Genomic DNA, 14,133 nt, shown 5'->3' on the forward strand with positions numbered 1-14,133 from the left:
CTTCGGCGAGCGATTGATAGCATCCAGGAATGCTTATCCGCTGTTAGAACGTTAGGAAATGCGTGATAAAAAAAAGGAGCTAACATCTTCCAAACATCGCAGGACAGCCGTTCAAAGCCATTGTGTCGAGTTTGCGATAGCCTTTTGGGGGTTGCGAGCTGGTCAACGCTAATCGCTCGAGGTTCGTAGCCTCGTTTGCCGTTCCTAATTTGCTGATAGTGAAGTCGAGCTAAGTTCTCCTCAAATCAACAGGCTCTGTGTGCATCGCATTCCACACTCAGGCACAACACGCATTAGCAACATATTTGCGGGGAATTATGTTGGTACGACAATTCACAATCGGGGCAATAAATCATTTCGCTTTCGCTGTGGTTTCGGTTATCGGTTTCGTCGACGGCGATGTCAACCGGAAAGCGACGCGTAATTGTGAAGCTGAAGCGCGAAAAACCATCGGACCATGTTAATGGCACAACCTCAAGTGCTGTGGCAATTAGCTCGATTCACTCGACGTGCCATCATCCCCATTCATACTTGAGTTTGAGAGCAGCAGCTTCTCGGCCTACGTCGGGTGTGGTTATTAATATTGCAACATGCCCCTTAATGGGACATAATTCTGCGGAAGATGTGAAACGCGATGATCTATTCGCGACACTGACGATCGATTGGCGTTAATTGGGAATTGATTTCATAAAAACAGTGCATTAGTTTGTTGTTGATCTTGTTGTGGTGCAAATTAAATTAGCTCAGGTACGAGGATCAGCAACACGGTCACACAGACGTCCAGGAAGCGATGATTGTCGAGAATAGGGAGTTTGAATATCTGGCTCTTGCTGTGAAAAAGACAAACCTAACACTCGAAAGCCTAAATGTTGGTTTTCTTTCCCAGCACTGATTGCCGATGTTCACATTCATTTTTGTTAACACGAGCCTGGTGGTGATTGTAGTGATTGAGTTGCAGAAGCATTGTGCGATTTCGACGGCGCCGGAAGTTGATTGGATTGACCTTCGCTAACCCGACCGTCCGATAGCGTACGAGGAACTGATTCCAGAACGATGGTATTTAATTTGGATTGCTGTTCCATTTCACTTCGCATCCATCGGTCCACCATTATCAGGGACCTCGCTGGCGACTGAAAAAGAGCTCTGACCCTCTGCTGAGGGCTGCGGAAAAAAACTGAAAATAAATTTTAAAAACACTACATGAGTCAACGACGGCTATTAAGACAGGGCTACTACACCCAACAGGACCACCCTGGCTGATTAATATGTGCCATTACCATATCGATTATGTCATTTTGGTTTCAAGAACTGCCGTTCAGGAAATTAAATTGCATTCGTAGAAACATAAAGCTGGTGTGATAGTGAGTTCCAAGGGCTCGAAAACGAGATGCGTTTGTGAAATATCAATCACCGTGTTGTCCCGAAAGAGGAATAAATTACTTTGCATCGGTAGCACCATTGGCCTTCCAGGAACGCTTTTAATTTCAATCTGTTCCACTTTTTATATCAATGCCGATGAGTCGCAATCGGCTGGCATTGTGAGGCGGAATCAATAATTCAAGGAATCGCAATGAAGTATGATAAGTAAATCTATAAAAAATAGCTCAATAAATTTTCATTGCACGTTCTTTAAAACGCATCATTGTAGGTACAAAATAACCGGGCTTTAAACAAGAAACATCCATCATCCCTAACGGGATCGAATAGCATGCTTGTATTCAAATTCCCATTCGAAACACGACGAGCTTATTAGTGCGATAGCAAATATTCACTCACAGCCCTATCTGCATGATGTAAGCAGTACGTTTAACTGTGCAGAAAATAGTTTTTACGGTGTATTTTTTGCTCCTTCGGCAACCCAACGGGAGTCGGTCGTTGGGAGGAGATCATTTGAATATGACGACACGAGGCTCTGGAGACATTTTTCCCCCGATCGGTTTTCAATACGAAACTTATTCAAATCGACCCCGTATTCCTCCCGGGAAGTCACGCATATTTTGACACGCAAACCCTTGAAGCGTTACGCGAACGGTTGCGTCCGTCTCTTTCGGGTATTCGGGTGTTCTTGATTGCATTTTATTTAACGGCTCCCATCTTCGACAGCTTCCTTCACGACACCAACTCCGCCCAAGTGGCATTGTCCCGAAAGTTCGATGGTGCGAGCTTTTGCGGTACCGCGGAATGCAACGCCACGGATTCATTTCCATAGGTTTTCAATAAACATAAGTGGGCACCGAAAGGCGTGATCATCATCATCATCGCCCCCATCATCATCGCATAATAATCATAATCAGCACGGGCCCGGCGAAGCTCTTCGGTTCGGCTTGGTGGATCGGATTACACGGCACGGTTCCGGCGTGGTGTAGGAGCGTGTTTTGCATGGCTTTTCCTCGGTGGAACCGTTTTATCGCTTCGAAACGCGCTGCCCTATCGCTCGACGGGCGCTGGGAATCGAAGAAAATAAACATTGCAAATGGATTCCTGATTGCGCTGGGTCTTGACACGATGGTGGGTTTTGTAAAATTGCTGCCTGCACGGGAGTGGCGGTGCGCGAGCCCACGCGAGAGAAAGTGGCGAAAATGTGGTGTGCGTGTCCGCGTTGCAGGTCCACGGGGTCGGTCCAAAATTTTTCCAACATTTATGTCTTCCAGCTGCAGGATCGTGCTAATTTTTTCCTTCTATTGCTGTTTCTCCATTTCTTTTCCCACACGGCGCACGAGCCACTTGAGAGAAAATAAGTGAGACAAATGGAGCCATTACAGCCGTCTTGATGAAGATTTATGCCCAGGACGTGCGAGAAATCTATCGCGTTGCAGGACAAAAAAAAAGACCCATTCCGGGTGTTGTAGGCAATTTGCAAAAAGGCTAAACGTCGCTTGAAGAAACATGCTGCACTTTCGCACGGGTTGATAACGTGTTCGGCCTGCGCAGCGACACGACACGGTACACAGTGTGGTGCGCAACATTCGCAAACGGCGCATAAAAAACAAGCGAGTTGAATAATTGGACGAACACCCAGCGCTTCGCAAATCCTCTGCCTAATTCTATTTCCACCCGGGCCGCGTGTTTTCCACTTCAGATTATGCTAAGCGACGACCCGAGCCATAAACAGTCGCCATTCGGTGCTAATGAGTTGTAACGAATGTAATTTAATTCATTCCGCTCGACGACCTTCCCTGCTTCGGAGGGTTCGCCTGCAGCGCCGTGGTCGGAAGTCGAAATCTGAACAGATTGAGGTCGCCGGCAGCGCCGGGAAACCGGGCCCAACGCGGGCGACAAAGATGCGAGACATTTTTTTCCAATTATAACTCTTCCGAAAGATGAGCCTGGTGATGATGAGTTTAAAGATTGCCGGGTACTGGGGCGCGCGCGAAGGGACCGGCAATCGGATAAGGATTTTCCATAACCAACCTGCGATTGCGAGGTTGCGATTGCCATGGCGAGGGAAAATGGGACTGGAAAATGGAACTGTCACGGAGGCGACAACCAGGGCGACCGAGGTTTGGGTTCGGTTCTGTGCCACACAAAAGGACACACCATCGGGAAAACGGGTTATCAGAGGTAGGAAATCTGAAATTAAACACATCCAAAATAAACCCCGACACTGGTGGGATGACTGCGTGTTGTTCGCGGCCTGGTACACACACACACACCTTTCCGGGCGGATCAATCGTCGTCCTCGGAACTCATCTCGGATGGAAGGTGACGGTTTGGATGGTTTTTGTGCTTGCGGAGGTCCTTTTTAGAGCCATCTCGTCAGGCTGAGCCAACATCTGCTTATCAATGCGTGAAATTATTTAAAACCCAGCTTCGAACGAGTTTTCCTTTGGAATCGTTTCGCAAATCAGCGCCTTTGGATGGGGTGTTTTGCCAGCAGGTAGAACGGTTGGATTGTAAACTTGTATGCTGTAATGAACGTAAAATAAGTTAAATATAACGTCGCACGTGAATGTGATTCGTTTAAGTAATCACACAAAGCAAGAGTGTTCCATTTCACATTCGTTTCCTTGTTGATGCTGCCTGCAGGAAATTCCTACTAGATTGACTACCAGTAGCTCTAAACTACCGACCTGCGTTGCGGTTATTTGCATCTCTTGCAGCGTCAACGATTTGCATTAATCGCTTACAGCTTTGGAGCAGTTTTTTCTGCGCCTACTCAGCACAATTTTTTCGTCGCATTGTCATCGGGGTAAGCAATTTGAAGTAAAATTTTTAGGACTTCGATTTCGTCCCAACGCGACATGACCGGTTCAGCCTCTCGGTGCGGAAGTCAAAACATCCTTGACATCACCCTTTTATCGACTTGCACACCCTCGTGTGCGGGTTTCCCTCTGGTAAAAACGGAACCAATCGCAGGACGATTGTGCTGATTCAAATCCAATTCGACACACATTTGTCTAATAAGCCGTGTCCGATGCGAATGGCGGAGGCTAACCCTGCATAAACAAACGCACCCGAAGGCGTATATTGGCGTGGGTTCGAGGTCGCAGGAAGGACAGGATCTCGGTTGCGAAAGCAAGGATCCGTGCGAAAGGATTTCCACCGAGCGATTGGGACTGGCAGGGGGAACCGCTAGAAATCCCTCGGCGGGTAACCTCAAGAAACGGCACGGGAAAAGCCACCCGAACGTCGGCCCGCTTCCGGAATACGAATTGGCTTATTTTGCGAACGTTTTACGGGTGTTAGCAGGAAGTGGCTGTAGGGCCTGCGCCCTTGGCGCGGTTGTACCGGGCAATTTAGATTGGGCGAACGAAATCTCGGCCTCCCGAGGCCGGAAAAAGGGTCTCCCGGGAGGGGTTGGGGCCGGGTTTAGCGAACGGGATGTAATTCGTCCCTGTACACCCACACACACTCATCCACCTTCACGAGGGGTGCGCTTCGGTGGTTGAGTTTTATTTCGCTCCCATGGAGACGTTTTCCGAAAATGGCGCCGTGTGGGATGTAACGAACCGAACGTCAGAGCCTTTGGAGCAAATTTATGCGAACGAAGGCCGGTTCTTTCTTTCCGCTTCCGAGGCATGGAACCCGTTAAATGGTTCCGGTGGAAGGATTGCGAGGAAAGTTTAAATAAAAAAGAAATCACCCACATTTACGATCGGTATCGATTTGAATGTCAATCTGTGCACATTAGAATTCCGGGCTTCGGGGAGGGAAAAACCAAAGTGTAAATCTTGCTGCAAATAATCGACAATGTGTCGGGTGTCTCGGTTTCCGAGCGAGTCCTAGGTCAGCGGGACCAAACAGGACCAACTGTGAAGCTGAGGGTGACGGAGTCAAACCGAACCTGACATATGGTGAGGCTGAGCTGCTGCTTCTGATGTAAGGACCGTACGTTCCGGTCCGTATGGTTCGTTTTATGGTGTTCAATAAAAGGAGCCCTTGAGTGCTCGGTGACCGCAAGAAACGCAAGGACATCTTCGAATCGAAGGGGGTGCCGAAACCGAAACCGTTCGATGCTAATGTGAGTGATTTCTAATTGTAATCGATTTGTACGGTACGTGGTGATAAAAAAAGCGAGTTCTGGTGATCTCTGCCCAGGCCTAATCAAGGATTCTCGTGGGTTTAAGCAGCTGTAAACACTCGTCCTGCGAGTGACAGGTGCAAGTGTAACCGCGTTGAACCCTCGTCGGAAAGGGGTTGTAACGCCGACATCCCTTGAGGGATCGGCCTTGCGCCCTCTCATAAATAATCCCAACACCGGATCGGTGCTTCCGAGCTCGCTCAATTACAATTGGATTCGGGTCCGGGCGCTGTTTGCGGACGCGTCCTTTTGCGGCCGGAGAGCACTTGAATGAAAAATCAACCGGTAAAGTGGCCAATTGCAGCAGGGAAAAACGGGTTGCCTTTGAGTTACCCTCTTTCGTTTGCTCTGTCGCTATTCATCATTTTTCGTCCTCGAGATGGGCTTTCTTTCTGGGTCGATCTCGGTCGATCTCCAGCTGGGACCGAATGTGGCTCCATCGCACTAATAAGATTCAACTAGGCAGTCTTTGCGGGGGAGTTTGGGATTCGCCTAGATCGTATCTATTTTTTGATGAACTACTGCCAAGACGAACATTCCGAGTTTACGTCTCCAGTTCAAGACGACGCTGTGGAATGGAAACTTACACGGAAGCGAATTTTCTTTCCCGCTTCAGAACATCTTTTCTCGGTGCTCGTACATGAGCCAGGCATCACTCGTCGCCCAAAAGATAGTTACTCCAAATGATGCTCGCAATCCTCCGAGGTTTTTCACAAGGATCAAACGCAACCAGAGAAAAACAGGAATTGCAGCCGCTCGAAGGGAATAAAAACCAAAGGAACATAAACGTCTGAGGGTGTGCGCCCACAAACAGGAGATGAAAGAAATAGATTGTATATGAAAATTTAGATTAATTGGATGCCAAATTGGATTGCCGAGCCCCCAAACGCCACCACCATTCGCTGGTGGAGTCGTTCTTCGCTTAGTATAACTTTTTACTGCCAGCTCCACGCTCCGAGGGACACGACCACGATGCGAAAACGGTTCTGTGAGTGAGCTTTTTATTTCGTGACACGGCGGGCAGGCCAATCAAATTGTTTGCGGTTTTAAGTTTTGCTATTACTGCCCAGTAGGGGCGGGAAAATCTGCGGGAAAGTGTCGCACGTCGCGTCGACGCGGAAACGGGAAAAAACTTTGCGCGAACTCAATATGCGAACTCCACTCACAAATCATTCCGAGTAACGACCGGTGTCAAATTAAATTAGTTCATCACGTCTAATGTGCTTCGCTGGTACTGTGAAGGGAATCGAGTTCTTTAAAATCATTTACAAAGTTACCGTGTTATCAATTGCACTATTGCCCGCTGGGATTGCTTGGATTCCGTGTTCCGGACCTTTGGAGGGTGTGTACTTTAAATAAAAATGAATTTCCTTGTTTTTACGGAGTGCTCGTTTTCCAAAGAGCAAATATAAAACCGAGTGCAAGACCAAGTAAGCCATCCTCGTTTGCCAATTCCTGAAAATAGGATCTAACTGGATGTCCACAAGCACTAGTCAACTTTCAACATTTCTCCGTTTGCCAATTGCTGCTCCACGCGGACGTTTACCTTTCGCGCACCAATCTAGAACTTTCTCCACCGACGCCATTCCGAAACTGTCAATAGAAGCTTAATTTACTTTCCTTTTCGCTGACGTGCTCTCCTAATTGTGGGTCCGATTGCGGGCACGATCGTGGCGCAAGGCGCGGGCTCTATTTATTAATGACACTTTAATTGTGCAACCCGGATCCAAGCGACCGAGGCTAGAACCGTCGAAGCCCCTTTTTGACTGGTTGAACTTTCAAATGGTTTCAAAAGTTTAAGTGCGCGGTTTGGCGTTAGTTAGTTGAGTCTAGCGTTCTTTTTTGCCGTCGCTGACCTGCGATTACGTGCTGGAGGATTACATTTGGCCTAGCACAAGTTCTGCTAGCTTTTTTTGAGATTTAGTTGAACGAGTTGAAGATAAATTGCATTAAATTCTGCTTCATTTGCCTGGCGTAATAGATCAGCTTCGTACTATAGCGATAGACTTAAAGCTTGTGAGTTCGTATTTTAGGGAATATTAAAGGATAGAAACAAATGACACACTTCAAGCATTTCTGTATGTGATGGACATCTAGCATGTTAGATTACGGTGTTCTTTTTCCCCATTTTCCAAACATAATAACACGTCTAGTTATTCAATCCGCATGCCCGTAATTATATCGAGTACGTTCCACGGTATTTTGGTGACTTTCGCAAGTCCCACCCCCTATTAATAATGCATATGGAGGTGCTCGTTTTGTAAGACGCGCAAGCTGCAGGTACGGGGAAAATGAAAATCGCTCACCCGCACGCAACCCTCTCCCGCCCGTGGGGGCTAATGGTGCAGCGGAGGAAAATTGATTGTAGATTAACATAATAACATATTAATTACGGGTCAAGCGCACGCCTTCTCGCCTGTGCTTCGGGTGGTGCGCATAAGTTGGCTCAAACATAGCTCAATGCTTTTGGGAAATCTTCGTACGAGCGTCAGCGTTATGTAATAGAATATTTTTCAATGTAAAAATAAATTTTATACAAGCAACACACAGACGATCTTTGATGATTTTATCGGAGCCGTTTTATGCATGCAGCACCTATGTTGAGCAACCGCAAAACTCACAACACGTTCGCTCGATAAAATCTCGTTCTCGTCCTGCGCTGTTGCCGGAAGTGACACATTAATTTCCACTAGGCACTCCCCCTTGGGACGGTTGCTGCACGTAGGCTGTCGAGCAAAAGTTTTCCCTCCTGGATGATGAAAAAAAGAAACGCGTTTTTCGTCCGCTCGACGGTTGCGCGAGGAAATTTCACCAAACCCCGGGGAAAATGTGTTAACTATGCCAAGTGCTGGAACATAAAATCTGAAGTACTTATCTGAAAAAAAAAAAAAACGTAAAGCAGAACTCTACTGTCGCGGTGTCACGCCAGGATTGATTCGTTGGATGTTGGCGAGAAGAATCGGCCCTTTTCATCAGTTGATAGAGCAATTTGGTACGCCTAATGATTCGCAGTCACATCCCAAGCCCGGCCAATGGAAGCTGCCCAAGCCAAAGAAAACGACGGCTGTCGGCTGTTTTGCATTTCACCGCCAGAGCCTCTCAGTTAGCGTGCACTCGAGCCAGTATTTAGCCATATTTGCCCAGCGCCTGCGCGACCGGAGTCACACTCGTTATGGCTGCCCGCTGTCCGAAAACGAAACGCCAAATGGAAAGCCCCCATGGTTTTCTTGGAGCATCGAAACCGAAGCAAAAACCGTCCATCCGTCCGGGCGAGCGGTAAATTATCTTGAAATTATTTCTGCTGTTTTCAATTTTCGGTTTTACTATCCTTTTAACGTTCGTTCTTATTATCTCCTCACAATTTATGGCCCCGGGGGAGAGAGCAAAAAAGGGCGCACATACACACACACACAGGGCCTTCGCAGTCGGCGTGTCGGCGCAGCTCGCTCAACCCGCTCCGGAACTGGTTCCTGCGTTTGCTGTTTGTGGGCATCAATTATAAGCCTCCGTGCCGACGACGCTGCGCTTTGGCGTTTGCATTCGCATGCGCGATTTCGTGGGCTCCAAGGCAAGGGCGTAGGGTGGGCTGCACCTCGTGAAGTTTCCACCTCCTGTTTCGGAGCCCAAAGGCGATCAATTTGTCGGTAGGTGCGACATACAACGGCAGCGCAGCGAAAGCCAAAGAAGACGCGGAACAGCGCGTGCAACGCAGCCACAGTGAGGCTTAAATCACGCGACCATTTTCAATTATTAAACAAAGCTCCCTTTTAACGGCTGTGCTGTGCGTGTGTGAGCACGCGAATGGGGGGTTGCGGGTTTTCAAATGGGCAGCTTTTGGGTTAAAAATTGCAACACTCGCGCAGATCCTCATTATTTTCAAACGCTCATCGTGGCCCAACAGCATCGATTGAATAATATTTCCCTCAACCGGGCTACTGAGATGGGTGGGTATTTTTGTTTGTTGCTGCTACCTACCCGCGACTACTCGATTGGAGTTTTCAATCCAGTAGGCACTGTAGGGTGGTGTTTTTTTTTTGCGAAAAAACCGCTTTGCGCTACTCCGCGCCGATCAAAGGAATCCTTGCTACTCGAGAACCACGGACGTAGGGCTTACCTTTTCGCGCCCTCAGCCGCTCCCGCTCATCAACGCTGGGGAGCTTCATTAATTTCAACCGACGTCGGTCGAAAACGACTTCATTCCCGACGGCTTCCTTCTCGAGCGGGGCAGCAAAGCGAACCCAAGCCGCTGTAGGGGGTGTGTTGCGGCGAGGACGAAGGAAACCCACCCGGGGGAAAACTCGAATAAAACAAAGATGCCGAGAGTGAAAGAGAAATGGAGAGTGTATGAGAGAGCGAGAAAGAGAGAGAGAACAAGACAGAGAGAGAGAGAGAGAGAGAAAGGAGAGAAACACGCATATTCGAGGGGTCGAAAAGGAGCATAAAATTTAGTCGTTGTGTTTGTTGGCATTTTTACAAGCTTCCTTTCGCAGCACCCATTGGGCACTAGGTGGATGGAATGGGGAAGCAAAAACCAGCTCCCTTTCCAACTCCTTTCACCTTCCCTTTCTCTGCCTTTCTCTCCCTCGTTGAAACGAACGGCCACGCTCCGTGCCGCCATTAGCTTTATCCACATCAACGCAACGCCAACGTCGGCGGCGGCACAAAGAAGGACGCAAAAGGAGCCAATGGGGGAAGGTGGTTGAGGGTTGGGAGGCCGCAGCCGAAAAGCGAAACCCCCCTCCATCCCCCCACCTCACCTTCTCATCCCTTTTCCAGAGGCTCCAGTTGCGGGGCTCCGTCACGCCATTACGATTATTATTATGCCATCATGCGGCTCTTGGGCTCGCGTTTGCGGCGCACCGAAAAAGGGCCTCCTGCACCCTTGCGCTGTTGCGTCCCCGAATCCGGAGCCCGGAGAGCTTTAAGGAGCGATCGCTTTCGCGGTGCTGCCCCGGGAAGGCCAGCTTTCGTGGTTCCCCAGGCCCAGGATGGACGTCGTTTATAATCGAATGCGAACGAGAGCCGCCGTTCACTGGTGCAGGGGTAAAAGGGGGCGGAAGGGGGGGAAGGAGCAAAGGGGTGGTGATGGGTGGAGCACGAGAGAAACATTTCACGAAACCTGCATAAAATTGGAAGTGAGAAAATGTCTTTATTTACACGTTTTGTAATTGAATAGTCGGCAAATGAATTATTTTCGACCTCAAGTGGATTTTCTGCGCTTCCTTTCTTTTGGCGCGTTTCGTTCGCGTTCGTGCCTTTTTTTTTGCTGGCTTCTCCGTTTTGGGGCAGGTTTTCGGGTGTTGTTTTAAATACATTATTTCTTCATTCAGTCCTGTCAGGCGCGCTGAGACCAAAAGGGGGTCGCTTATTTCTTTGTTATGTTTTATGCGCAACGGTGCGTCCTTTACTCGACGTTGTTAAGCATGTTTACATACATTTTCTTAGCGTACTTGTTTTATAACTCTGTTTAGTGTGCTTAGTGAGGTCGTTTGTTTTACAATTATTCTCACAAACATGGTCTTACATGTTCGATGAAACTGTATTTATGTGATGCTTAAATTCAAAAGAAGATAAACTTAAGTCAATTCCATTAGTATGCATATTTAAAAACATACATTAGGTTGAAGAAAGAAAGCATCGAAAAAATGAAGAACCCTAATAAGCTAAAGCATCAGGCAGCAAAGGAGATATCGTAGCGAACAGAAATACAATACGGACGATGAAAACAACGAACGATTCATAAACATAAACCCAATCAACGCCACGAAGCAGCCGACCAGCACCGGGCTGAACAGGAACGAAGAAACACCCGGTAATAAAATGATTCATAAGTGGAGATTGATTGTTTGCCGGTGAAACGAGTGCCCGGTTTGATGCGTGATCCAATCCGTCGCGAGCCGAGAAACACTGACAGGATTAAGCAATAGACGAACCGATCGATGGAAGCCGCGTTCGATCTCCTTTCCTGTCGAACCAGCGCCCGATTGGATGGAGACGCCCTTTCGCTGACGCGTCCCATTTTGTCTGGCATGCGGGAATGGAAAAACGCACGAAACAACCCGAAAGAAGCAGGTATTGACAATCGTGGTCGCGGTTTAATGGCTTCATGGGCCTTTACAACGTGGGCCAGAATTACCACGGGCAAAAGTGGTCGGGATGGATCGCCGGTGGAATTTGGTGGCCTTTCCGGACTCGGAGAACCGGCGTAAAAGGTGCGATAATGGCGATGCTTAAAATTAGATTAAGAAAACGTTATGCCCGGCACCGATCGTACGCCTCTCCGAAACGGGCGGCTCGTAATAAGATGTAACAAATCCTGATCCTCCCGGCACAAATGCACGCTGCACTCGGCAACCCCCGTCGCGGTTCGCGGCTTTTTTTTTCTCGCTTCTCTTCATTCACTTTGCCCCAATCGGCGAGTTAATTATTGGTGAGTTTGCCATAAATTCTCGTCCTTTTCTCGTCCGCGCGATCCCTCGATCGAGTATCGATGGGACGGAGAGCAAAAGGCGAAGAATGCGCCGTCGGCGATTCGAAGCTGGCCGCGCGAGAAGGATCGCACCCCGTTTGTGATGCGGGATCCATTTCTCAGCCCCGTGGTTGCGCGCGCTGGTTGCAGTAACGATCAATAAGATTAAAATACCGAAACATAATTTCGTTGAATCGGATCGCGTGAGCAGCGGGTGGGTCCGGTCGCGGGGTGATTATCATCGTTCTTCTCCCTAAAGGAGCATGAAGATGTTTATTAACTGCGTTACAAGCGCGAGGTCCCTTTCTGGCGTGCTCCTTGCGCCGGGGCTCGAATGTCGGCGCGTTTGTGTGGATTCATAAACTGTGCCGTCGTTCGCCGTCGCTTTCTCTGCTTCTCTTCATTTGTCTCGCTCATTGTTAGCGTGCCATGTGCTTTCGGTTCGCGGCTTCACGCGCAACAATAGCAAAATATCAAAACATTCACCGCGCGCGGCAGTAACAAGGGTGAGAGGGAAAAATAAAAGAAAAAAGGCAACAAACACGCGCTTCCAAACGCATGGAAACGAATACATCAACTTTAAAACTATCATTTGGTTCTGTTATAAATGTCTGCCTTTTGACAGTTAATCATAAAACAGGCGATATGTTTCCCCGAGCCCAGTCGGTAAAAAGGGGTGAAATTAGAGGGGCGAAACAGCCCTCTCGGGGTGTCGCTTTTGTCTCATGGCTCCCCGGAAGGGGTGGCACGAAGCGTGCGGAGAGAGATTTTTCTTCACACATACCAACCACATCCTCCGGATTAGGTCTCATCAACACCGGTCGCGGCAAGAGTCGTGATCCTCGGAATCTTTTTTTTTTTATTTTCCCTCGAATCCCACTCCATCGCTCGAGGCTCGGTCTTTCTCTCTGTCTCTCTTTTTCTCACACACGCCTCACTCGCTTTGATTTTGGGCTCCTTTTTTTTGATGCGTTTTTGGGGATGTTTTTTTTTTCCCCCAGTTATTGGCTTCTTCGTACTTCGCTTCCACAGCATAATAAGTTGCGCGCCAGTGGACAGACCGAGGTTGGTGTGCTCCCCTCCACAATGGTCTATTCTTCCTCTCGGACCCCGCACACGCCACGGACTCGCATTCTCATGTTTACGCTTTTCCCGTCCATAATTCCAAGCTGAAATGATAATTATTATTAAGTTGTTCATTAGGTTTAAATCAATTATTTTATTTCTTCTCTTCTCGTGCCGGCTCGATTGTCGATCGTGGAGCCAGGAAGACGAGGCCCGGAATGGTCACGAAACCGAAACGGCACGGTTTCGGAACGATGGCCGCCTGGGGGTGCCGTTTTCCGACTCGTTTTCCGTCGCGTCCGTTAATCTCGGTTCACCGGCGAGAATCCCCCGCTGGGCACTGCGCTGGTGGAGTTTCTTTTCCAGCTTAATTTAGTACCGCTAACGTTACGATTTGATTAATTCTTACCGACACCTCGTGCCGTCATCGTTTGGTCGGGGCTTTACGGTCCAGCGGGAAGGGAGTTTTCGGAGCTTTTTTTATTGACTCCCCCGGTACATTATTCATTACAACACATTCGAAAAGGGGGTTTGGGGTGGAAATTTAAATCGTCTCGATATTGCCATCACGCGGCGTAGCTGCTAGCGCGGGCATATGTTAAGCGGGTGTGTTTCGTATCGCATCGTAAAGCTTTTCAATCTCCGACCGAATGTGATTTGGGGATTTTCATTATTAAACGTTTGTGCGACGAGCCGGCTTAGTCGTGCTTTTTGGGCACGTTTGTGAGCCGCCTCGTGAAGGATATTGAGCTCAGAGCTGAGGTGTTGATGGAGCTAGTCAACTGAATGATGAAAGAGAGAGAGAGAGAGAGAGAGAGAGAGAAATGAAAATGAAGTTGTTCCTCAGTTTCTGTTTGGATTTGAACAATTGTTTGATCCGCCAAGCGGTCCGTTTTGGAACGGTCAGTTTTTTCTTTCTGTTGCCTTCGTTCAAACACCGTTCAACGAAAGGAGGAAGGTTAATTTGATTTAATGGCCAATCGAAGCAATTATCTACAATGTTGCCTGCAATTGCTGGGCGTGAATAAAATAGAGCAAAAACATTGCAACCTCGAGTGCGCCTTGTTCCGCCATCAAA

The 14,133-nt window shown here is 48.3% G+C and overlaps 1 protein-coding gene across 1 annotated transcript in view; it reads left to right on the forward strand.

The window, feature by feature from the left end:
• The window catches only part of LOC128730267 (homeobox protein unc-4-like), a 53,237-nt gene that overhangs the window by 2,500 nt on the left and 36,604 nt on the right, over nt 1-14,133 (forward strand). The gene's annotated exons all lie outside the window — the stretch shown is intronic.

Source organism: Anopheles nili, chromosome 2 (genome assembly GCF_943737925.1).
Source record: "Anopheles nili chromosome 2, idAnoNiliSN_F5_01, whole genome shotgun sequence".
NCBI lineage: Eukaryota > Metazoa > Arthropoda > Insecta > Diptera > Culicidae > Anopheles > Anopheles nili.